We start from the raw sequence: 24,296 nt of genomic DNA, 5'->3' as shown, positions 1-24,296 counted from the left end.
TTTGGGTCTTCAGTTTGCCCAACTATAAAACAGGGTAGTATTAATAACCACTTCAGAATTTGATTTTGAGGAATAAGTGAGGGAAAAAAAGTACATTTACTATAAGGTATCATGCAGGCAAATCCCAGAAAGTCAGTTTAACAAGCTTCAGTTGTCTAAACAAAATGCATAATTAAGGATATTCTGAAACTGATGTACTGGAATAACACAAAATTTTTCCAACGTAAGAATTACATGATGAGCAAATTTCCTAGGAAAATGGTAACATATAGACATTAAAGGTCATCATAAAATAAAATTTTAAAAAAGATCATAAGATTGTAGGAAGTATATTGCAATCATTTTACATGGTATCCCTACCTCCTTTATTAACAGTGGCAGCATTTTTGAGGATCTTCATTCTTGGAGCCATTCAGTTCCCAAAGCTCACTACAAGCACCTCCCCCCTCAAAGAGTCAGAGGACAGAAAAGCATATATTGAATATTTTGAAATAGGACCAATTTCACTCCAAACTCCATGAAGTTTCTATTTTTTCTTGTTGTTGTTGTTGTTGTCGTCATCATTAAAGTTAATTTCAAAAAAGAAGTAATTATGGATGATTTCCTCTCAATTGCTCATCATAACATTACCAAAGAAGATTTCAAAATATATTTGGACATTTAAAATATTTATTTCATTCATATTTCACTTTATTCAAAATGCATGACCAAGCTCATTTTCTCTGAAGTCAGTTCTGCCCACTTTTTCCTACCCCCAAAATTCCTCACATACTTTGCACTCTCCTGAAAATCTAAATTCCTTTAAAATTTTGCAGGTGGCTGGCCAGTTCTGTTTGTTTGTTTGTGTTTCAGAAGTTAAACTGGGAAGCATTAATTAGATTGGAGAGTGTTTTATTTTGTATATCGTTTTAAAAATCCAAATAAACTTGAAAGATGACCAATTGTCTGAAAAGTACCAAAAAGGAACAGTTACTGAACAAAAGTGCTAAGAAAACCAATGTGTATTCTTAATTACTCGATTATGGTGGGAATCTCATGTAAGGACAAGAGTTAGAGAAGGAGAACAAACAGAAACAAAAGAAATATTCCACATCTTAAAAACAAGCTCTTTTCATGGAGTTTTGCAAGTTTAATAAATTTAAAAAAATTTGTCTTTTTAAAAGAGAATCTTCATTATTTTATGATCTCTTTACTTTGCTTCTTTCCTTAAAAAATATATATATATTGTCTAAATGTTCGGTGAGGTGGCCAAAGATGTTAAAATACATTTTTAAATGTGGCTACAATAATTAATTAAATCCTAAGTACACTATAGGTATATTAAAATCTACTGTGCTCATTATGGTCATTAATGGACACTCCAGCTATCTGCATATATTTGCCTCATGATGAAATATTAATAATATAATAATAGATCATTCAGTCCTACAATGCTATGTTCTTTGATTTTTGTATGTAGTCAAATAGTTTTTCACAGTTTTAAGCAATTCTTTAGATGTTGTCATTATAAGTTGCAATAGTTTTTATTAACAAAATAATTCAATAATCTGTGGGAAAAATCATCCATAATTACTTCTTTTTTGAAATCAATAATTTTGAGTAAGTAAAATCTGTGGGAAAAAGTAAATCTATGGTCCTTACAAGCTTTTCTTTTATAGGGGTAATTATAATCCTGTGATTTTTCCATAAGTCAGAAACATTGGACAACATAGAATAATTCTTAGTGAATCTCCCACTAGGACACATCACAAAATACCTTCCCTCTTGCTTAGGGATGCCTAACAAATATTACAGGGAGGAATATGGGTTGTATTGGGAGAGTATATTTCTTTCTCAATATCCTCTTATAAAACTTCATTCCAATGTGAAAAAAAATGATTTTACTTATTTTTCCTTCAAGTTACTTCCAAAGTGAACTCTTAAACTATGGCAGAATGGTGGATGTACTCAGAACACTAACACATATAGTAAGTGATCAACTTCTTTGAAAGTCTATCCTATGAAATGTACACTTACATCCATCCATCCTTCTTTCTTTCTTTCTTTCTTTCTTTGTACCAGGGAGTGAACCCAAGGGTGTTTAAATTCCAATGAGCCACACCCCACAGCCATATATATATAAATTAATTAATTTAGAGACAAAGTCTTGCTGAATTGCTGAGAGCCTCACTAAGTTGCTAAGTCTGACTTTAAACTCGCAATCCTCCTGCCTCAGCTTCCTGAGATGCTGGGATTAGAGATGTGTGCCACCATGCTTGGCTACACCTTTTAAAAAAAAATGATTTGCAACTGAAATGTATGTGACCTATCCATAATTCAAAGCTACCTCTAAAGTTTGTTGTCTCAAGTTCATTAGTATACTATAATTTTGTATTTACAAGATAGCCCTGTTATTATACCTTTCCATTTCTATATTTTAAAAAATACTGATGATAAAAGATGTTTGGCAGATTGCTTTGCTATAAGGAGAAGAAAGAGAAACAAGAACATGACAGGATAAAAGGCAAGAATAAATATGTGCCTACAATATTTGTTGAATGAGAATCTCCTTAAGCATTTCCTACAGCTGGAAGCCTCTGGGGAAATACATAATCTTTGGAGGTAGGGAGACTTGCTCATATGTATGTGGATATTGTCACCTCACAGTAGGGACTTATAATAAATTTCTGACAGTTTTGAAATCTAGCAAAGTCTAAGACAAAACACAATTATTCTGACACAATAGATATTAACACTGGAAATCCAAATACTACATCTGCATGGTTTTCAAACTGTTTTCAGGATTGACCAAATCAGATTCTCATGCTGCATTTTTTATTCAACCTTTTATTCTTGAACTCAGACAGAAAGAAAGAGCAAACCAAAAGATAACTGATCATTTTCTTGTTAGTGGTTATCTCTCAGTCCCCAAGGATCCATGGCAAAGGAAGTGTTGCTCACAGTTGGTCTTCATTTAAGTAAAAATCCCATTAAACTATTTTCCAATTTCTATGGAGGGACATACCTAATGATTATTAATGTTCTCTCTGGTGATGTTTATGGATGCAGAACCAGGAAACAATTTGTCTCAATAAAGGAGACTAAGACTCTGGATGATATTTGGGTATCTAAATATTTAAAATACCTAATTGCTTATCTCCAAGTATATTTTCTCCCTTTAGGGAGACTGCACAGTATCATGCTGAGTTACTGAATAGTATATGATTTAATATTTGGATATGAATTATAAAATGTAAAAGATAAGGCAAAGGTATGTATATTTGATAAGAAAAGCTACGAAAATAAAAAAAAAAAACCAGAAACAGAATGTTGAATAATTGAAAATTGAGAGGAAATTAATTTATTAAGCTTTGTTATTGAAAAATGTATTCAAATGCATTATTATGGGAATTATATAAAGCTATCCTTTCTCTTTGATGACTTTCTTTTTGCTATTTCCATAAAGTAATATTTTCAAAAATCATTTATAATGTAAATAATTCCACAGGGGTGAAGCATAGAATGTTGAGATGAGTATGTTGTGACTCTTTTGAGTGTTGTAAAGTTTTGAGAATAGCCCCAAATCATTTTGTTGTCTTATTCTTCTGTTTTTTTGTTTTCTCATGAAAATCAAGTTTATTCATGCTAAGTGAATAAGACACTGAAAGACAAATTCCCATATTTTTTCTCATATGTGCAAATAAACACACACATACAAAACAAAAAAAAAAAGCCCTAAAGATGACCTGAAAGTAAAAGATAGGCTCTGAGAGTCTGGGAAGGGGTCAGGAGCACACGGGGGCAGAAACTGGGGAAGGACAGGGTAAGAAAAGAAACTGGATGTGATCAAAGCTCAATATGTACATGTATGAAAATGTGTTAATAATTATAATATTTAAAAAGAAAAAAGACCGGGCTGGGGTTGTGGCTCAGTGGTAGCGTGCTTACCTAGCATGCGTGAGGCTCTAGGTTAGATTCTCAGCACCACATACAAACAAACAAACAAATAAATAATAAAGCTCAATCAACAACTAAAAAAAAACCTATTTTTTAAAAAATTAAGAAAAGAAAAAGAAAAAAGTAAATTTTACCACTCATATCTGAGGATAATGCATAATAAAGAAATGTGCTCATCAAGGTGAAAAATTATGAAGTATAAAAAAAACTGGAAATTTTGTAAATTGATGAACAAATGAATGTGAATTTCAATTCATTTGATTCTGATTCAAGAAATGTTTATTGTATGTATTTGTATAAATATAATTGGTAGACTGCTAATATATATATATATATATATATATATATATATATATATTTAAATTAGCAAAAACTAAAATCTCCCTCTAAATACACTTCCTGACTGATTTACTGTCACAATATAAATGCCAAAATGTAATGGGTGATTCAAATTTCACTGATATAATATGACATCTGACAGTTAATAATGGGTTCCTGAAACTGCTGCTAAAATATAATATGCAGTACAAATTTAGCATGGCTAAATTCAATACTAGTCTATGAAGATAACAGTACAACTGGGCAAATTAGGTAATTTTACCATGACAAAAATACTATAATTAGTTTTATAATTACATTTATTTACATGGTGAATTTTGATAATACTGACTAACTCATTTTCAAGTCATCATCAAAATTTTATAGAAGATAATATACAATTAAAGGGAATACTAGAATCATTTATAATTGTTGACTGTGAGTTTCATGTTTTCTAACAAATGCATTTGATGTACCTTCCTTTTACATGTTTTCAAAAACTATTTGAGGAATACTAACCTTATACAAAAATATTATTCAGGACTTTGGGCACAGAAATATGTTGTGTGCTCTGTTGAAGGTATTTTTAAGATTTCCCTGCCCATGTTATGTGACAATAATATCATAGACATAAGCCCAGATAATAAGGACCAAAGATGAAAACTGGACATGTGAAATATACTTGTGAAATAATCTTGGTGGTAAGCACAAAGATTAAGAGACATATGATATAAAAGGCACAACAAGAGAATATTGAATTCTATTTGGGAAAATATTCTCAAGAGTAAGTTGGGAAAAATAAATTGCATATTTTTCTGATATGGTTGTGTTTAAGAAATATATAAACTAGCATAGTACTTATACACTCAAAAGCTATACTAAAAACCTCTACCCAATAAAGTAATACAAGCAGATATGCTATGTTGTAGAAAAATAAAAGGTATCATTAAATAATTCTGGCTCAATGGACTATATACTGAATTTAGATTCAATCATACCATGAAATATTTTATTCATGAGTTTACTTGATGAATATAACCACAAATTATGTGCCATTTCTAGGTCTAATCTGCAACTGTCAGTCATGGTTCAAGCTACCTATACTAAGAGGTCCCTTCACTACTATTCCTAATCTCTTAATTAAAGTCTGAACCTTTGAAGAAGACATTTTTAAAGTGACAAAGTTAATGCTGAGTTTAACAACTAACAGCAGTAAACATTAATGAGGAGTTTTCATGGTGTCCTTGGACTAAGAGCCTTAATCATCATCATAACAGACATTGATTGAAAACCAACAATGGGCCAGATGCTGCATTCATTGTTTACTTTATGTTTACAACCCTCTAGGGAAGGAAGTAGATGTGTCTTCCTCATTTCTCTTTAAAGAGAGTTCAGATAAATTATGTAAGGTTTTATTGTTAGAAAAACAAGAAGAGATTTGGACATAGTTTTAGGACTGCAAAGAATAGAACTTTCCATTCCTTTCCTGCCTGTCTTTTCCATTATCTTTCCTGTTAATTCACTGTATTCTAACTGAAATACTTCCCAAAATGACAATATTCATGCGGAAAACCTAGGACTTATCCTCCATATTGACATGTGTAGCTTTTATATAAGAACTGTTATGTATCTGACTGACCCTTGGTTGCTCAAGTATTTGTTCACTTTAATTTTAAAACTCTTATAAACAACCTCCTGCCCTTACACAAAAACATGCACAAAGCCCTGTCATCCTTTCTTACTGTTTCACCAGAGTTTCTTCAGTAAATGCAAGACTGGTGACAGACTAATGACACGAAAGTATTTGGGGAAGGAAGGAAAAAGAGAAAAGAAAGTGAGGCTGGGGCTACTGAGAGTGACTGAAGTCCAGTTAACACCATTCTTTTTGATTTTTCTATACACATAGAAGAGATTGAACGCAAACAATAAGAACAGCAAAAGGATCATGATGGTGTGCTGTTGTTACTCATTGCTTCACATGGATTTTTGTGGTGTTTTTCTAATTCATCCTTCTGAGTCAGAATGAGACTGACTTTAGTCCCTGAGGCCATACTATAGCCAGAGTGGTCATCTATCATGCAGGTATACCCATGCCACTATCAGCTGAACATTTTTATTATTTACATTAGTCAAATGAGACACATCTTAATCTGCCTTCATACAACTTTCTAAATCTCCTTCTTCCACGCATACAAAATAAAACCTATTTTCCAGTCAGTTATATTTAATTTAGTTTTTCGTTTCACATCTCTTTTATATATTGCCCCCAATTTCACTGCATGGCAAACTTCTATTCTTCCTTCTAGATACAACTTAAAGTTTATCTCAATTTAATGCTTCCTCCAAGCCATCCCATACAGAATATGTGACACCCTTTCAGCCCTTTCCTAGAGAATATTTTGAAACTGCATTCTGACTATTTAAAAATGTCTATTACAAGACTTTGTATTCTGGTAGAAACATATCTTATTCAGTACCAGATAATATAGATTCCCAATAAAAGATATGTGATCAAAATAAAAAAGTATGACCAAAATCTGAAGGCAGTGTCAAAATTAGTGAAGTATTGATGTTTCAAATATTTGACTTAATGAGGGTGAAATATAGCTTCTACTATGTGCTACAACTGTTTTCATATAGGAATTGCGCATGTTAGTTATGATCATTGAGTTAATGAATCAACTCACAACAGAAAAAGGAATCTAATTCTTATTTTCCCCTAGAATTTTGACATACCTTTTTAAATTTTAAATTCAATTAATAAAGCTTTAGGTAATTTGTCCATATCTGGCTGCACCTACATTCATGCTTATTATCTACCATACACATGATGTTTGGAGGAGCTTTTCCTATGTAGGAATTCTCCATAAAGCCATCTTGGGGAAAAAAATTGCATGTCAAATTAAAAATTCCAAACAGCATGAATAAAAGTTTAGTAAAAAAATTTTATGGCCTTTTAAAATCAAATCTTCTATCCATATTCATTCTCTTAAAATATTATTTCTCATTTTCTTTATATTATCTTGTTTGGTGAGGCAAATGAAATACACAAATGTATGATGTTTGAATAGTTATAGACCAAATTTCATAGAATTCAACTTGGAAGTCTTTAACAGTAAACCCAAAATATGTATCCTATAAGTTACATATGATAGCACAAAATATTTACAATTCTAGTTTATAAAGAAATTTGGACACTAGATCACAGTACCTGTTGTGTTTGAGTCTGTGAATATTTACTCATCTCATGACTATTCTCTTCAACAGGATTCTCAGTTAAATGAACTGCATGGCCATTTGAAATCTTATCAGTTACAGATTTTGGATTTGAAAATGGATGATTTTCCAGAGAAAGAAAACGAATTTTTGCACAAAACCACATTCTGAATTCATCCTTAGAAAAAAGGGGAAAAAGAGTCAATTATGTATATTGTATGACTGCTGTGTTTTTAATTTCCATTTTGTACATACTTACTCACCTCTAATTAAGAAAGCATAATTTCTCCTCCTGCTTCCCCAACCCAAATGGTCCCAACCCCATGCTGGGGATTGAACCCAGAGCTGTTTAAACATTGAGCAATATCCCCAGGCTTTTTTTTTTATCTGTCTGTCTGTTTCTTTCTTTCATTACTTATTATTTATTGGTACTAGGGATAGAACCCAGGGATGTTTTACTGAGCTATATCCCCAGTTCTTTTTATTTGAGATGGGGGTCTTACTAAGTTTCTGAAAGTCTAACTAAATTCCTGAGGCTGCCCTGAAACTTGCAATCCTCCTGCCTCAGCCTCCCAAGTTGCCAGGATTATGTGCATGCACCATGGTACCTGGCAAAAAAAAACATAATTTCCTGTTCACTAAATGTTAAACTACAAGAAGATGAATAAATTCAAACATGAAGTATAAAAAAAATAAACAGTTAAATTCAAACACTTTGAGCAGTTTTTTTCTTTCTTTCTTTTTTTTTTTTTTTTTAAGGTTCATGTAGTTTTTGGCTTACTAAGGTTCTTCCTTAGTAAAAAACTGTGGCAACAGGTAATTGATACAAAACTTATTCAAGATTTGCTTCTTTTGGGGGGAACATGAGGATTTCATCCTTTGGCTTTGGGGATACTTTCTTTTCTTTTCTTTTCTTTTTTGACCAGTTTGATAATATGCTTATGAAGTCAGGGATACTTTGAGCAAGCCAGGAATGGTAGCACAAGCCAGTAATTCCAGTGTCTCAAGAGGCTGATGCATGAGGATCACAAGTTCAAAGTCAGCCTCAGCAACTTAGTGAGGTCCTAAGCAACTTAATGAGATCTTGTCTCTAAAGAAAATATTTAAAAAGGGCTGTGGATATCGCTTTGCACCCTGGGTTCAATCTCTGGCACACACACACACACACGCAAAAGATAAAGAAAGAAAGAAATACATTGAACAATACTACCTGTTAGTAATGGTTAGAAGTGGTTGAATGGATGATGGCAACTGATAGGCTAATTTGTTTTTACCACATTAGAGATATATGATACTACTTACTTATGAATAATTATAAAGAGATAGATTCTTTTTTAAAATTTATGTTTATAATCTCAATATGAAGATAGATGCATTTTGAAGTTACCTTTAAAAATTATAAAAATGACTTGTTATCCTTTTTACCATTTTTTGTGGGGGGAGGGGAGGATTTAAGAGAAATTAAGAAAAAAAAATCAAGCCAACCTAACCTGTGTTTGATTAGAAAGTGGTTCTTTTTTTTTTTTATTTGTAAGCCAAAAACTTTCATGTGACAGTCTCTTTTGTTCTAATTATTTGATGTGAAATGTTGCTATAATATCTATAAAAATGTTAGAAAATAAAGATTAAATTACAGGAAGAATGCCATTTTATACATTTTAAATATGCAAAAGTGAGTTTCTCTCACCACTTCATTCTACATTTTAAGTATAAAATCTCCAGCTTCAAGGAACAGTGAATGTCAAATAGTCCAATTTATCTTTTAATATGAGAAATGCATTTCTAAGGAAAAGAAGCTCATTACTTATCAATTCAACCTGTTCCATTGTGCAGCAGTTCTTCCATGCTTTAAAGATTTTTTTTCTCTTAATGTGTCAGGCTTTTCTCCTCATCTCTATACACTGTGGAAGCGAATGCCATAGATTTGCTCACTCCAATTCTGCAAGATAATCTTTTAGATAGTGAAGATACACAGAACAAACATAGCTCCTCCTGAACTCCCACATCTGGCTTCCCAGGGCTTCTTGTTTTCTGAATACACCTGGATGCCACAGGAAATGATGCCCAATTGCTTCTAAGTCTTTCTACTTTATATACAGTCCACTACGGCAATGCCTATTTGAAACTTTAATGCCAAGAAGTGAATTGAAAAACACTCTGCATATAACCTGATCAGCCTAAAAATTCATTTGGGCACTCACATAATTAAATTCTTTAACACAGAACCTGAACATTTCTTAGTCTGGTATAAGACAACATTACCATTTTAAATGACAAGGTAAACCTCCTGGATTCCAATAGATTATAATCAATTTAATCCTCCAGATCTTATCATTTTTTTCACTAAGAATCTAGGTCAAATGATTTTCTATTTATATTTCTCCTTGGCTTTAACTTGTATGCTGAACAATAACATAAAACTATTTCATAAAACTGTTTTTTCAAAAATTCTAGACGCTTTAAGATTTTTCTTTACCCTGATTCTGTCATCCACCTTGTAGACGCCACTTCACACTACATACAGATAAGATAAACATATTTTGTGGATCTTTACCAAAGTCAGTAATAAAAATGAGACATGACGACAGTGGAAATGGGGGTAACACTGTGTTCCATGATAATAAATTTGTATATAACTCCTTTCACTTTATACTGCTATAAATATGGTGATAATTATAATATTATAAAGCTAAGAGAAGTAAATGAGATCAGTGACGATACATAGGGAATATCTGGCTTAGGGTAGGTGCTCAGCAGAACATATTGGTCTAATTGTTTTGAGGCTACAATAGTGAATAAGACTCATTTAACTAGATAAGATTCATTAAACTGTACATCTGAAGGCTTGAAGGTTTCCCTAGGTATTAAATTCTCTCTAATAAAATTGCTAAAGTATTTCAAATTTTTAAAGCTCATTGAATTATTCTTTTTGTATTAGAGTTTTAGAGCTAAGTAGGCAGACAATAGATTGTATATGCAAAAACATCTACCTGTATTTATGTGCCTGTGAGAGAGAGAATGGCCAGGGGTGGGAGGAGACTGATAGAATTTCTAAGAATTCTGTTATTTTGTGGGCAGTGATGTTTGATTCATAAATACATGAAATATAAAAATAAAATTAGCTTCAAGCACTAACTAACATCTATCATACCCCCTACATAGGCAATATCAACTTCTCCCCTAAAGGAACTAGTCTTGATTATAAAATTTTTTTCAAATACAATGCCAGCAGCATTCAAACAGCAAGATGACTTTGACAATTTAAGAACCATAATTCAAACACATGGCACATGAAAGAGGGATTACAATATCACAACCCACTGTTTAAAAATCTGGTTACTGAACTCTGCATACATGGGGGCAAAAAAATAATTTCATATTTGATATAGATCTGCATACATCTTCTTAAAAATTATTTTGGAACAATCAAGCATATATTATGCTTGCATTCCCATGAACTGCAGTAGGAGATTATGCACTCTGGTGCTTAGTAAACACCAACCCATGTGGGTCTCCTTGAAAGCACATGATGCCAGATACATCAAGCACATAAAGTACAGGGTAAGAAGCTGCTTTGAGCATTTTCCATTTTTTTTTTTTCTACATGAGAGAGTTTGGGCAGTTTCCATTCCAGAGTCTATTTCAGTGAAAAGAACTGCACTATGTATTTTTAAATGTCAACCAGGGAAAAGTTCCCACTTACCATAAGAATCACGTTTTACCCTGTCTTTTCTTATATAATCCCATATGTTTGTTATCTAGACTCAAAAAAGTAGAATTTCTAATTTATTTGAAATTTGGTGTTAAGAGTTTAAAAAAGCTCTGTAGAGAGTTTAAGGGCCAATGACCCCTTAATATTTGTTTATACTAGAATCCATAGGTTATACAGTTATGGAATAATTCAGGGGACCTAGGGTATATACATTAATTCTCCCAAATATTGTACCATAAACACGTTATGTATCAGGCAGTGTGCCAGGCCCTAAAGTTCTTTCTTTCTACTGAAAGGCAGCCAATTTTAATATCTCTATTTTTTATAAAAGGTTGAGTTTGGATTTAAAATTAGATATTGTTAACCACCAAAACAATGCATCAAGGCATTAAATGTGTTCATTGTAAACTCAGTTATTCTGTCTTGCCATCACATGAATGATAATGACTTGATAAATGACTCGTGTGAGTTATCACAGTGCTCAGTAGTTGATAAAGTAATTCACCAAAATATTGCCAGAACTTACTTAAACCAATGACCAGAACTGATTAGACTTTGTTCTGTGAATTAAAGTGAATACTATACATCAAGAATTTGAGAGTAAGGAAATAAAAAAAAAATTACTCAATTATTGTGCATCTGTCTTTTTCAGTATAAAAATAAGGCCATAACTACAGACCAGACTTTCAGTTATTGCCAATTAAAAATGGAAGCATTGCATAACAAATAACCTTGCCTTAGAAGAAGGGGAAAGGCACAGAGCATCAAGTTTCATACTGCTAATTTAAATTTTATTTCTTGACTCTAAATTAAAATACAATTCTTCAGTTTATGTCAGTGAAGACACTGATGAAACTTAATTTTTAGAAGGGTGAATTTTGAGATGTCATTTTCTCTCGTGTTTGATATTACTTAATTTTTGTTTCTGTCCTATAGTCATGGTCATTATAGATGATTTCAGGTTAAGTGATGTGTCTAAGATTAATTAGCAGTTAAATTAAAAATAAATAATGATACCTAGGCAGAAGGATCCCAAATTTGAGGTCAGCTTCAGCAACCTAATGAGGTCCCATTTCAAACTAAAAATAAGAAGGCCTGGGTATATAGGTCAGTGATAGAGTGATATTGAGTTCACTGTAAGTAAGTAAATAAATAAATATAATGATTACAGGTATTACTATATAATATAGGTATTATTATATATAATATGTACATATTATATATAATATAGGTATTAATATGTAAATTATTTATATAGTGACATCTTCCAAAACAATGTCTTGAAGTTATTTGTCGTCAGAAACTATCCTGAAATTCAGACAGTTTTCAACACTTGATAATGGACCCTCTTACATACTATGGTAGTTATTATATCTATATATAAAAATAATAATAACTTACAGATCCAATTGAGTAGTTTCAATAAAACAATTTATATGAAAAACCTTAGCCAAATTTTAAAAAATGAATTACATTGACAGAGAAGTCAGATGTGTCCTTTTGACCATAAAAAGTGCATTTTCATTGAAAATGGCAAATGACAAATATATACGAAGGTGATAACAGAATTAACAGAAAGCAATATTTAAGAAAAGGTAAATCTGAATAACATTGGCTTAACCATTTTCTCCAGAAGGCTTTGACTTTTCACCTAAGCTTCTCAAACTTGGTGAAGTAGTTTTAAAATTAATTATTTTCTTCTATTTTGAATTTTGTCAGAAATGGCCAAAGAATTAGAAAATATGATAAGATTTGGCAGCACCAGGTTCAGAACAGGTTTTAGGAGATTCCTCTTGGAAAATATGCCTGCATTTCTGCCCATTTCAAGCTTCAGAGATTTGCAGAGGCAATTAGATCATTTTTCTCCCATTTCTCCCTCTAGGCATCTTACAGTTTTATGTTTAAACCAGCTCCTTAGTTGGGAAACACATCTTCATTGCTCCTTTCAAATACATGATGTTTGATGTTCATAGAGGAAAAAATATTCTTCAACTCCTTAGAACCTACATCTTCTTTTTTTCTGGTGGGTGGCTCCTGTGAATTAAAATACCTTATCTGGCACTGTACTCTTCTGAACTCAGTAAAGAACAGCACCTGCTCCCATATTTCAATGACTCCCACCAGTTCTTTCACCTTAATGGTGCTTAAATTAACTTTTAACCTGCTAAACACAGATAGAAAACTAGAGAAGACAATACTTTTAATCTAATACTCTCTTTTCCTTGATGAGCATTTGACACCAGTCTTCAATCTAAAAAATGTCTCAACCCTTCAGAAATATCCTCACAGATAGTGAAAGATAAAAAAAATAATGGCTGGGGTCTGAAGAAGTAAAATGAAGATGCAGAGAGTGAAAAACTGAGATAAGTAAGGGCAATCAAATTCACACAGAGGTTAGATGTAAGAGCAGTAGTACCCATTAAAAAATAGAAATAAAAAGAAAACCATTTTCCATTTAGGCCTCGAAAATCTAATTGTATCTTTGCAGAGTGTGATGTTAGGTGTAATGATGGAAAGACAGACTCTGTAACAGAATGTCAGCATCTGTGGACCTGAACAAAGAATAACAAATAGTTGACAAATTTTACATGTTAGGGCTTTTAAAAAACATATAAGAAAAATCTATTTATAAACAAAGATACTTGACAAGACACTAAACCATTAGGAATTTGTGATTAAGGAGGTGTTTAGGTAAATTTAAAGTGTAATAAAGCAGAGATCAGCAGCTAAAGAACAGAGTCTAGGACAAGCAGAAACAGGGAGGACAGCTTCAGTGTTTCTCTGTTTCCTTTACTAGAGGATGTCCACTTCCAATTGAACAGAGCATCATATGCACAGAAAGCTTACAAGGGATGCAGGAATGGGTGTGGAGAACCTAGGACCTCCATGCACTCTCATTCAGCTTAGGATGGAGGAAGCATCGCTATAGAAATGGTAGCGATATTGTTTTGAGTGTGATACATCTCTTGTGGAGAAGACAGTCATTTTGGAAAACAGAAGATGTGATGTGAGCTCAATTCAAAAGTGTGGAGAGGGCTGTGGAGAAGGTTGTGGCTCAGTGGTGGAGCACTCACCTAACATGTACAAGGACCTTGGTTCAATCCTCAGCTCCACATAAAAATAAATAAATAAAGGTATTGTATCCAACTACAACTAAAACATAAATATTTAATAAAAGTGTGTGGAGAGCAGTGTTTTTTTCCTAAGTCAAATGAATACATATGTATGTATAAGTTACACACACACACACACACAAACACACACACACACACACACACACACACATATATATATATATATATATATATATATATAATTCACAACTATTAATTATTTTCTTCTATTTTGAATTTTGTCAAATTGAATAGTAGGAATCTACACTCTCCAAACCACATGGAGGTATTCTCTAGGGTGGCAGAAAAACAAACAAGTACAAATCTTAAGCTAATTTTACAGCTGGCTACATAATTGCTTTGGCAACAGTCATAGACCAGCCTCCACTCTGAAATGTATTCATATATTGAAAATAGACGGCTATGAAACAATATGCCTAAAAATGAGAGAGCTCTGCAAAATGAACATTCTTGCTCTCTTTGTAGTCCCCAGTGGTTGGCTACCAATTATCATTCCTTTTCCCCATTTTGTAAGACACACACATACACATCCCTATGCACACTAGTTTTGGAAAAGAAAGTAATGCACTTTCAATTATCAAATGGCAATTGAACATTAATTATATGTAAGCAGCATGACTATGAAAGAAGTCCATTTTCCCACCTTGCTCATTTAAAAAATAACCTCAACTAAAAGATGTCCAACAAAAGATGGCTCTCTCATTTTGCCCAGACATAGAGATAGGAAGGGAACATGAAAGGAAATCTCAAAAATGCATTTGTAAGACAACACATCAAAAGTCTAATTGAATAAAAATTATTCAAATTAGTTTTACAATAGGTTGCACAATTCCTAATACTATAAAATTAAGCAGAACAGAAAATGAAATAAGACATCCTCTAGAACTTACGGACACATTCAGATAATTTAAGAGGCTTGGCTTGAATACAAAAAAAAAAAAAAATCAGTTTATTACAAATGAATGCAAACAAATCCTGGAATCAAAAGGCAAACAGAAGGAATATGAGCAAATCCAAAAAATGCTCCAGGATACAAGACAAGAAAGGAAATGTTATTATTAAAAGAAAGAAGCTGCAAAGCACTCAACTCAATGCATAGCTATAGTGAATACAACAAACAAAAGATTGGCTGTACTGTGCTACTGAAATACTGAAGAATAAATCAAAGTAAGTAGAATAATGATAAAACACTGGTTGGATTCATGGTTCTTACTCTACGACTCGTAGTTTGTTAGGAAGCAACGGCAAGGGCATTACTTTTAATGTCCATGAGACACCAAACACAGCTGCCTCCAAAGCCCCTGGGTGCAATCATCCTATGAAGTTCAAACGTCAGACATCATCACTTGTGACAGCAGCAACTCCAAAATAGAGGAGAATTGATGAAGGATGAGACAAGTGCCTTTCAAATAAGATAGTCCCCTCTCAGTAATTGAAAACTGGCAATAATTAGCAAAAAAAAAAAAAAGACATTGAAACTTCATTGGGCTACAGAAAAATGGCAGGAAAGCAAAAAAATTACATTACTGAACTTGAAAAATAACATAGTCAACATCAAAAACATCTAATTTTATTCAGAAATCTTTCCCAGGTTTTATTGTACTGAATATTTGATATTGCTGATATGAATAACCTTAATGGTCTCAAACTATCTCAAGGACTAATCATCTTTTTAGATGTACATAAAAAAAAAACATTTTTTTTTTCTGTACATGAGAAGAATTAACTCACAGTATTTAATTGACATATAAAGTCATGCAATGGGCAGTGTAACATAATGGAATGGAATATATTCAGCTTTATCCCTTAACTTGTCATAATAATTCAATATATTAGTACATTAAGTGAATTGTCTATTGATTATGAATACCAGATGATTGTGAGTGTGATCAAGTGTTAAAAATTGTAGTTTCTGGGGTTACAATTCAAATCTCAACATTTCAACACTGACTCTGCTTCTTCTGAAATGTTCAACAAATTGCTATACCTTTTGTTATCTTGATAGTCTCCTCTATCAAAAATGATAATTTTAATATCTTTGAGTTTTAAATGAGAAAATTCATGTAAAATATTTTATATATGCCTAATATATATATATATATGTGTATATATATATATATATATATATAGAGAGAGAGAGAGAGAGAGAGAGAGACAATCAGTAACAGCTAGAAGATCATCTGTAACATCTATTAAATGCCGCTAAACGAATGAAATATTTGAAGAATATTGTTATTTGTTATTTTTATTTAGGAAAATGTTTTCTATCACTAAGGAATATATAAGAATATGTCATTTTGAAGCATATTACTTGACAATATTTTACAAATAAAAGAATAATAATAATCATTTAAAAATTATTATGTCAGGTATGAGAAATAATATTTATTTTCTAGCATTCTAGTCCTAAAGACCCAGGATTGTTTCACAATGTATGCTATAATATCTAAGCTGTACATATTCCTTAATTCATAACCATAGAAATATAATCAAATAAATAAAATAAGTGCATATGTGGACTATGGTGAAGAAAATAGTTCCAATGTTACAGATGGGTAAATCAGTATAGCTTTACAGGTTTATCTAAGACAATCCTAAAAAATGCTTTAAAAATACAAGGTCTATTCTTAATATACACAGAATTTATGTATAAACTATAAATATGTGTTATTTAATCCACTCTTTAAAAACAAATTTATACTTGTCTAAAACACACTGAATATAGGCTATTGAGGGTAGAAAGCCGAGTCACCAAATGCAAAAGCAAGTAGTTTTCTGTACGGAACATTGACTCCTCAGAAATTCTCTTGGTGGAAATACTGTCACTTATGAAAATAGCATTTATCACATGTGCCACTGAGAAACTTTGGTTAACATTTTTAAAAATCTAGAAACATTTTCTCTTCTCTAAATTGAAACTGCAGGTGGTCATAATGTGTCTGGCATTTCCTCAATGTATTCCTACTGCACAAACAATGTGTCAGTCTCCAGTCTACTCTGAAGTGCCTGGCCAGCAAGGCAAGGACACGGGATGGATATCACAGCAGTGCTTACGCTTTCTCTCTATTCTTCCGAATCGCCCCATTCATCTGGCTCTCTTTGCATTTCGTTTACTGAAGAGGAGCAACCTGCATTTCTCTGTCTGTACTGAAAACTGCTTATATTTAAATCCATAGTACACAGCATATAATTGTTCTCAAAATGTCCCATATATAGGTATAACTTCCTCTAAACTCATATTTTTAAAAAATTTTGTATGTTATTAAACCAAGTTTAAAAAGCAAATTCCCAAAAGTAATTTGTTCATTGGTTTAAAAACAAGGTATTGGCAACTATTTTTCATTATTGAAAAAATTGAGGACAAAGAAATCCCTTATAAGAGGATAAACAAATAGAACTTAAAATTGTCACCAACAAAATACAAATACATAAGATATATCTGCCCACAGTATCTTAATTGAAGATAAATAATGTTAACCTCAGGACGTCTTCAAAGTTTGTTTCTTTTTATGATGATATCATAGTTCACAAACTTAGAACTTTGCACTATCTATAGAATGACTTTCAAACATCTTATGACCTTCAGCGTCCTTCAATCTCTAGATAAGATTAAACTTTTTCTCATCTTTAATTTTCGACATATACTACACACATTCAGTTGAGCCAGGTCTCCTTACTGTCTTCTGAAGTTCTGGACAGACTTTGATCCATGCTGTTTCCTCTTCCTAGAAAGTCCTTTATATGCATCTACCTCTCCTCTAAGTCTCTGATCAAATGCCACCTGCTCAGTTATTTCCAGCAGTTGAAATAATCCTTTAACTCCTTTGTAAAACTTGAACATAGCTGTAAGTTACATAATGACTTAGACTGTTGTAACACATCTTTTTTATTATGTCTGAGGTCTAATAGGTATGTAGACAGATGTATAATAGGTAGCAACATGTACATGTGTGGATATGTATGTGTTGTGTATGTGGTTGTTATATTGTGTGTTTGCTTGAAAGAAATTTCCCTCGTTTGAGGTATATAATGAATCTTGGAAAATCTTCATCTCCCTTTCTTTAACAAAAGAGCAACATTTTCTTCATTGATGGGGGTGGGGGATTGGGGGGGTACTCAAGCCCTGTTTTCCCTATCTTGAGTTCCATGGAGCACTAGTTCCTTAATCACCTTTTGAAGTAACTAATATTCATCTAATGTATCACCTTATGGGAGAATAATGAGACACATTGACTTATTAAAGGGGTAAAGAAGTCCTCCAGGAAAGAAACCTGGAGCTTGAGATAATTAACTTTGTTATACTGGAGCTTCTCCTTTGTTTTGCTACTGATGCTTTTCCCCAGGAAGCCCTATCATCAGGCCTTACTTGGGAAGTACTTATTCCAGTTGCTGCAGAAGTCTAGCTCCTCCTGTTCACAACTGCTGCTTACACCTTCTCTCCCTTACCTGCTGTTCCCTCCACCTTCAGGTTTTTTTTTTTTTTGCTTCTCACTGCTCTCCTGCTGAGTTCCCAATAGCTACTCCTAACTATGTCCCCCAAGTGGTCTTTCAATTTGGTCTCTATCAGAATCCATTTGCTTTCTTTGTGTTCCCATAGCATCTATCATATAGTAAGTATTATATCATTTTTAAAATTTCACTCTTGCCTTTGATTCTTGATTTGTCTCAGTATAACATCCTGCAATCACCAGGTGATCCAAAGTACTTTAAGTACTCAAAAGAATTCCATGAAATTTGCTGATTTCTCTGGATTTGTGTTGGGAGAGTGGGTTTGTAGTAATTTGTTCATTTGGGAGAAGAAGGTTAAAAAGAAAGAGCATAAGGATATCAAAGCTATGCTGACTTTTCTTCATTATAATACTTTTTATTAGTTGACATCATATAAATAGCCAGGCCATTGGCAAAGTAAATGGTTTTACACTGATCAAGTTTACACTCTTTCCAGGTATTCAAACAGAATAAAGGCTACTTCTGGGTAATATCCAAAGGAAATGAAATCAGCATATCAAAGAAATACCATGCTTGTGGCACTATTCCCAAGAGCTAAGTTAGGTAATCAACCTAGGTGCCTGATGAATGAATGAATAAAGTAAATGTGGACTACTATTTAACATAAAGAAGAATGAAATCCTATCATCTGCAGCAAAATGGATGGAATGGGAGGAAATAGTTTTAAGTGAAATAAACAAGCACAGAAAATAACTACTGTATGATTTTTGTCATATGTGAAAGTTAAAGGACATGAGGGAAGTGGAGAGAAAGAGAGAAAGAGCAAGCCAGCTGGAATAGATTAGTGATTACTAAAGGTAGGAAGGAGGGTATGGAGAAAGGAGACTGAATTTGGTCAGTGTATTCTATAGGCATGTGTTGAAATATCACATCAAGCCTCATAAACATGTATAATTCATACATGTTGATAAATATTTAAAAAAAAAAATAGAAGAGAGGAGTGGGGAAAGAAGATAAAGGAAATAGGTCACATCAACCTAACTGATACAAATATTTATCTCCTCTATGTCCTCCTCTTTCCCTTCTCTTAAAACATTACTTTATGAAAGGGGAAAATTCCTTTACAAGAATGTTTGTGAATTACACATGCAAAAAGATAAGTTTCATTGTGCTGTTATTCTCCAAAATACTTAAAAATAATATTTTTAAAAGACTCTTGTTTTTGCCTATCTCAAAAATACTTTGATAACAGAAAATCATTTCTGGTTTATAATTCTTATCAGCAATATCACTAATCAACATTTAGTTCTGCTGATGGTGGGCCCTCTGCACATTGTCACTAAATGGACCCATCTCATACCTTTCACTTTCATTACCCCTTCTGCCTAGACTGTTCCACTCCAGCAGTTTCTTTGCTGATGAGTTTGCTAAGTTCCTGATAGCTCTCCTATTATTCTCTGAGGCTGCACTGAAAGCTCACCACTTCCAGGAGTTATTTTTTTATATATTCCCTTAATCAATCTATTGTCAACTCCTGTTTGCCATTTATGCCTTATTACAGTATATATATATATATATATATATATATATATATATATATATATATATATATATATATATACAGTTAGATTGCAATATAGATATGTGTGTAAGATCTGTCTCAAGCTCTAAAAAATTAGGGCATATAATGTGTGTAGAATCTGTCTCAAGCTCTTGAACTCAATACATGTACATCCCCAAAGTGTCCAGGAAAATATCTGTCTATAATAGATAAGCAATGTACTGGTACATTATTAAAGTGAATAATTTATATGTTAAATTGAATAGCTAAAGAATGTGCTAATTAATTATCTGAATGAGCTATGATGTTAGAAAACAACATTGTGTGTTATTTCTTCAAGATTTTGTTTGCATTACAGTCCAAGGTTTTTCCTTTACTAGCTGTCTTTTCAGAAATACAAATTTTCTGATCATATCATTGGATGGACAAGCAACTGGTCAGGAAGGGAGAGAGGAATTACACCTTGCCAAGCCAGATAAAACATTCTAATTCACACTTGATGTTCCTGACCTCCAAGTTGCTTTTAGTTTTCTAAAGGCCTTTTAGTTCCCTAGTTAATAATAACACTTAATTTCTCCTCTATATTTATTCTGAAGTATGTAGAAATAAAAATTGAAATAAATTAAAGGAATTATACTAACATTTGTAGCAAATGGAGACTTCTGCTGAGTGTGGCCACCCTGATCCCAGAAATAGCTTATACTTCCTTCTCTTGGAGAATTTTTACTCTAAAAATGTATTTCTATTAAGGACATCTCTGCTGGGTTTCCCCGATTGCTTCTATATATTCCAAGCCCTATCCTTTATAGCATCTTCTTAGTATAGTTTAAAAAAATATATATGCCATTTTATTTTCTCCTTAGCCAACTCTCTCAGCAGAAAAAGCTTTAACCAAGGATTAATTCTTACACTTTGTGTAAATGTTCGGTATGAATTCAGGTATAGTGAACAACCTGGTCTTCTTACTGTTTCTGTTCTGTTGATTCATTTGTTTTAATTGGACCATTAAATTTAAAAAAAAGGACTTCTGTGTTTAGCTCTGTGGGTTTTAAAGGGCAAAGATGTCACGGAGCCCAATCTTTGGTCTGTGTTTCTCAGAGCATACTGAGCAATTTCTGAAAGGTTGATCTCACTCTGAGGACTAGTCACCAAAAATGAAAGAAAGAAAAAAGAAAAGAGGGGAAAAATGGGTGAGAAAAATGTCCCTTCTCCGACTACCTGTGATTTCTGCACAGAACAAACACAGAATAAGACTCAGAAATGGGCCAGGGAGTATGCATCTAGGACCACATAGGTGTTCCTCAGTGTCTGCAGCTGCAGCTTCTACTTTGAGCCTGCTGAAACTTGATTCTAAGTGTCTCTGAAAAGCCACTGAGGAGTTTGTGTTAGCCAGAGGCCACGAAAGCTGCCATCCCCAGCTGAGTGATGCTCTGTTCAAACTGGGCATAAACCCAATTTGAACAGAGAATCTGTTTTCTTCCCTGCAGTTTCAAAGGGCACATTTCTGTTTGCTCCCTTATGTGCAGGGGTAAACTGGGAACAATAATATTCATTTATAAAGGAAATAATAATGTTAATTATTATAACTAAGTGCTAGTAAATACCTAAGTAGCAGCGATATGGAAGTGTATGGGTATCTGAAGTGCCATGTATTCTAGTCCCTGCTTAAGAGAGGCACATTTGTCAGAAATTATTTAACATTCAAGAACTAAATACTTTAAGTACAAAAGTAACACAGAGCATTCTGGATATTCTCCAATTCAAACATTGTGAGATACCTATATCCTTGTGAGCCCTTATTCAACACAGTCTTGAGTTAACTGAATATTTCTCACTCCCATTATTTCTTCTGTCTTATTGTGTTTTCATCTCGTTCTCTTTAATTCATCTACACACAAACACACACACACACACACACACACATACATTTTGGATAATTCCTTAAATTATTCCAGACATTCTTCTAGCAATGCTTTTTAATTTTCTTTTCATTTTCTGATTTGCAATGTTGGCACTCTAATACAAAGTTCACATCCTGGACCAAGCCTTCTATTAGTGGATGTCTGGGCAGACTCCCAATAAAGCTGAGCAGCTTCAGTATCATTAGTGGGATGATGGTATTTCAGTCCTCTTCCTTTCATTCCTCTTTAGTTTACTATCAGTGCCACTGAGCTTAATGAACCAAAACGCCTGCTCATGCATTAAAAATGGAGAGGGGCATTCTGCCCTGAAAAAAAAAAATGCTATGTTCTATTTTCTACAGCAGACATTTTTTTAGCAAACATTAAGTAGGAAAGGAAGCATGAGAGTATTTCTGTATTAGAGGGATGTTAGTAAAGGCAGTTGGAAATTTTCAAATAATGAATGTACAGATGTGCAAATACAGAGTGGTCTCAGAAATAACATGTATTTGTAATAATCTGAAGTCATTAAAAATACTATTAGTACTTGCTGTTGCTATACATAAGTAGTAATTATACTTGTTTTAATAAATTCAATACTAATATACTCAGAAGTGACTATTTTGTAGGAATTATGCTAGATTATTACCTAGATCTTCCATTTATATCTTTATGTCATTTTATTTCTGATTTTATAAATAGATTAGATGCTGAAATAGAGGCAAAATTCTAGCATACCGCTTTTGCTAAGATTACTGAATACTTAGTTGTGAAATGTGTCACTTTTCTACATAATAAGAATATCTGAAAAAAATCTATATTTGCAGACCTAATATTCATCATATCGCTTGTAAATTAAAGAATAACTATATGCATAATGTGTATTAAAATGATCCATTAAGCTACAGGTACTGCTCTGGAATGTTGGCCCCTTATGTTGTGACCCTTTATGTTACATCAAATCACTGTGGCATGGTTTTCCTGAACTCGGCTTGCAAACACCTCTGTCTGTGATGCTAATTCATTTTACTCACTTGCATCTCAGTGAAAGGGAAATAGGAGACCAGCAACTTAAAATTGGCAGTTTCATCAACTATATATTCATCTAACTTGGCTCTGCTGCACACTCAGGAAATGGACAGAAAACAGGGAGGAGACTTTTGAAGAGAAAGGTAGGCCTTAAGCATAGATATTTTTAATAGTAGCTGAGGCAAAGGGAATAAAAGGCAGGATGCAGAAAGAAAGGGTAGAGAAGGGGAAAGATAAACTAAAACTATCTTGTAATTTTGCTTCATTTTTTAGTAAACAAACTTGTTTTTGCCTTTCTACACCAATAAATGCATTGTACAGCTTTTTAAAAAAAAAAATTTCCCAACATTTGGAATCTCTTAAAAGCAGTCCGTTCTCCTCCTTTTGAGAGCTGTGATTTTCCTACAATAATTTTCTATAATTGTGCCAAAGAACTAAAAATAAAAATGACATGAGAAGTTTTGCCACAGTGAGAATCACAAGCTCAATTGTAGAAATGAGTCATCATCTTTGAAATTCAGGAAGATATATCCAGGTTAGGAATTTCACTGTTCTGATTGCCTTCCTCCTGCCTGTGCTGGTTGAGATATAAAGTCTATGGTACAGTTATCAATAACTGCTAGGAACTCTGGCCATAATCGAGTAGATAGCTGTAATGTACTATCGTATTGAGAAAGTAAATGTGGTAAGAACCATAACAGGCTGAGGTTTACTGAGAAAGTCCTGATTACTGTGCAGGCTGAGTACTTCTGATCCAGGGCCAAGGCTGCACAAAGCAGTTATAGAATTTATTGGATTTATTTAAACTAAACATATATCTAGCTCTCTTCATTTTATTTCTCTTCATCATGCAGCAGAACATAATTTTTTTGGTTTATCACAAAACTTCTGTCTGTTCCATCCTTTAAGTCATTTGTCACACTTCTCAAGGTCACTGGAGAGCCTCATAGGAAAAGTGTTGTTGTGGATTGATTGGTTCTGTGATGTTTATGCCTATAGGTGCTGGTAAATGAGCCTTTTGTATTTTCAACAAAGTGACT

The 24,296-nt window shown here is 33.0% G+C and overlaps 1 protein-coding gene across 8 annotated transcripts in view; it reads right to left on the bottom strand.

Moving 5' to 3' along the window:
* Window positions 1-24,296, bottom strand: part of Pcdh9 (protocadherin 9) — an 874,581-nt gene that overhangs the window by 524,023 nt on the left and 326,262 nt on the right. The window contains exon 5 of one of the 8 annotated variants that reach the window (XR_009228802.1): window positions 7,466-7,648. The exons of 6 other annotated variants lie outside the window; for them this stretch is intronic. The gene's annotated coding sequence lies outside the window, so the exon portion shown is untranslated. Of the gene's footprint in view, window positions 1-4,313; window positions 7,649-24,296 lie in introns of those variants that run through there. One more of the 8 variants, XM_058586104.1, reaches the window with a different exon arrangement.

Source organism: Marmota monax, unplaced genomic scaffold, assembly GCF_021218885.2.
Source record: "Marmota monax isolate L192 unplaced genomic scaffold, Marmota_monax_Labrador192_F-V1.1 WCK01_AAM20220418_F8-fsc00049, whole genome shotgun sequence".
In the NCBI taxonomy this organism is placed as follows: domain Eukaryota; kingdom Metazoa; phylum Chordata; class Mammalia; order Rodentia; family Sciuridae; genus Marmota; species Marmota monax.
This window is presented reverse-complemented; position numbering and strand designations above follow the sequence as displayed.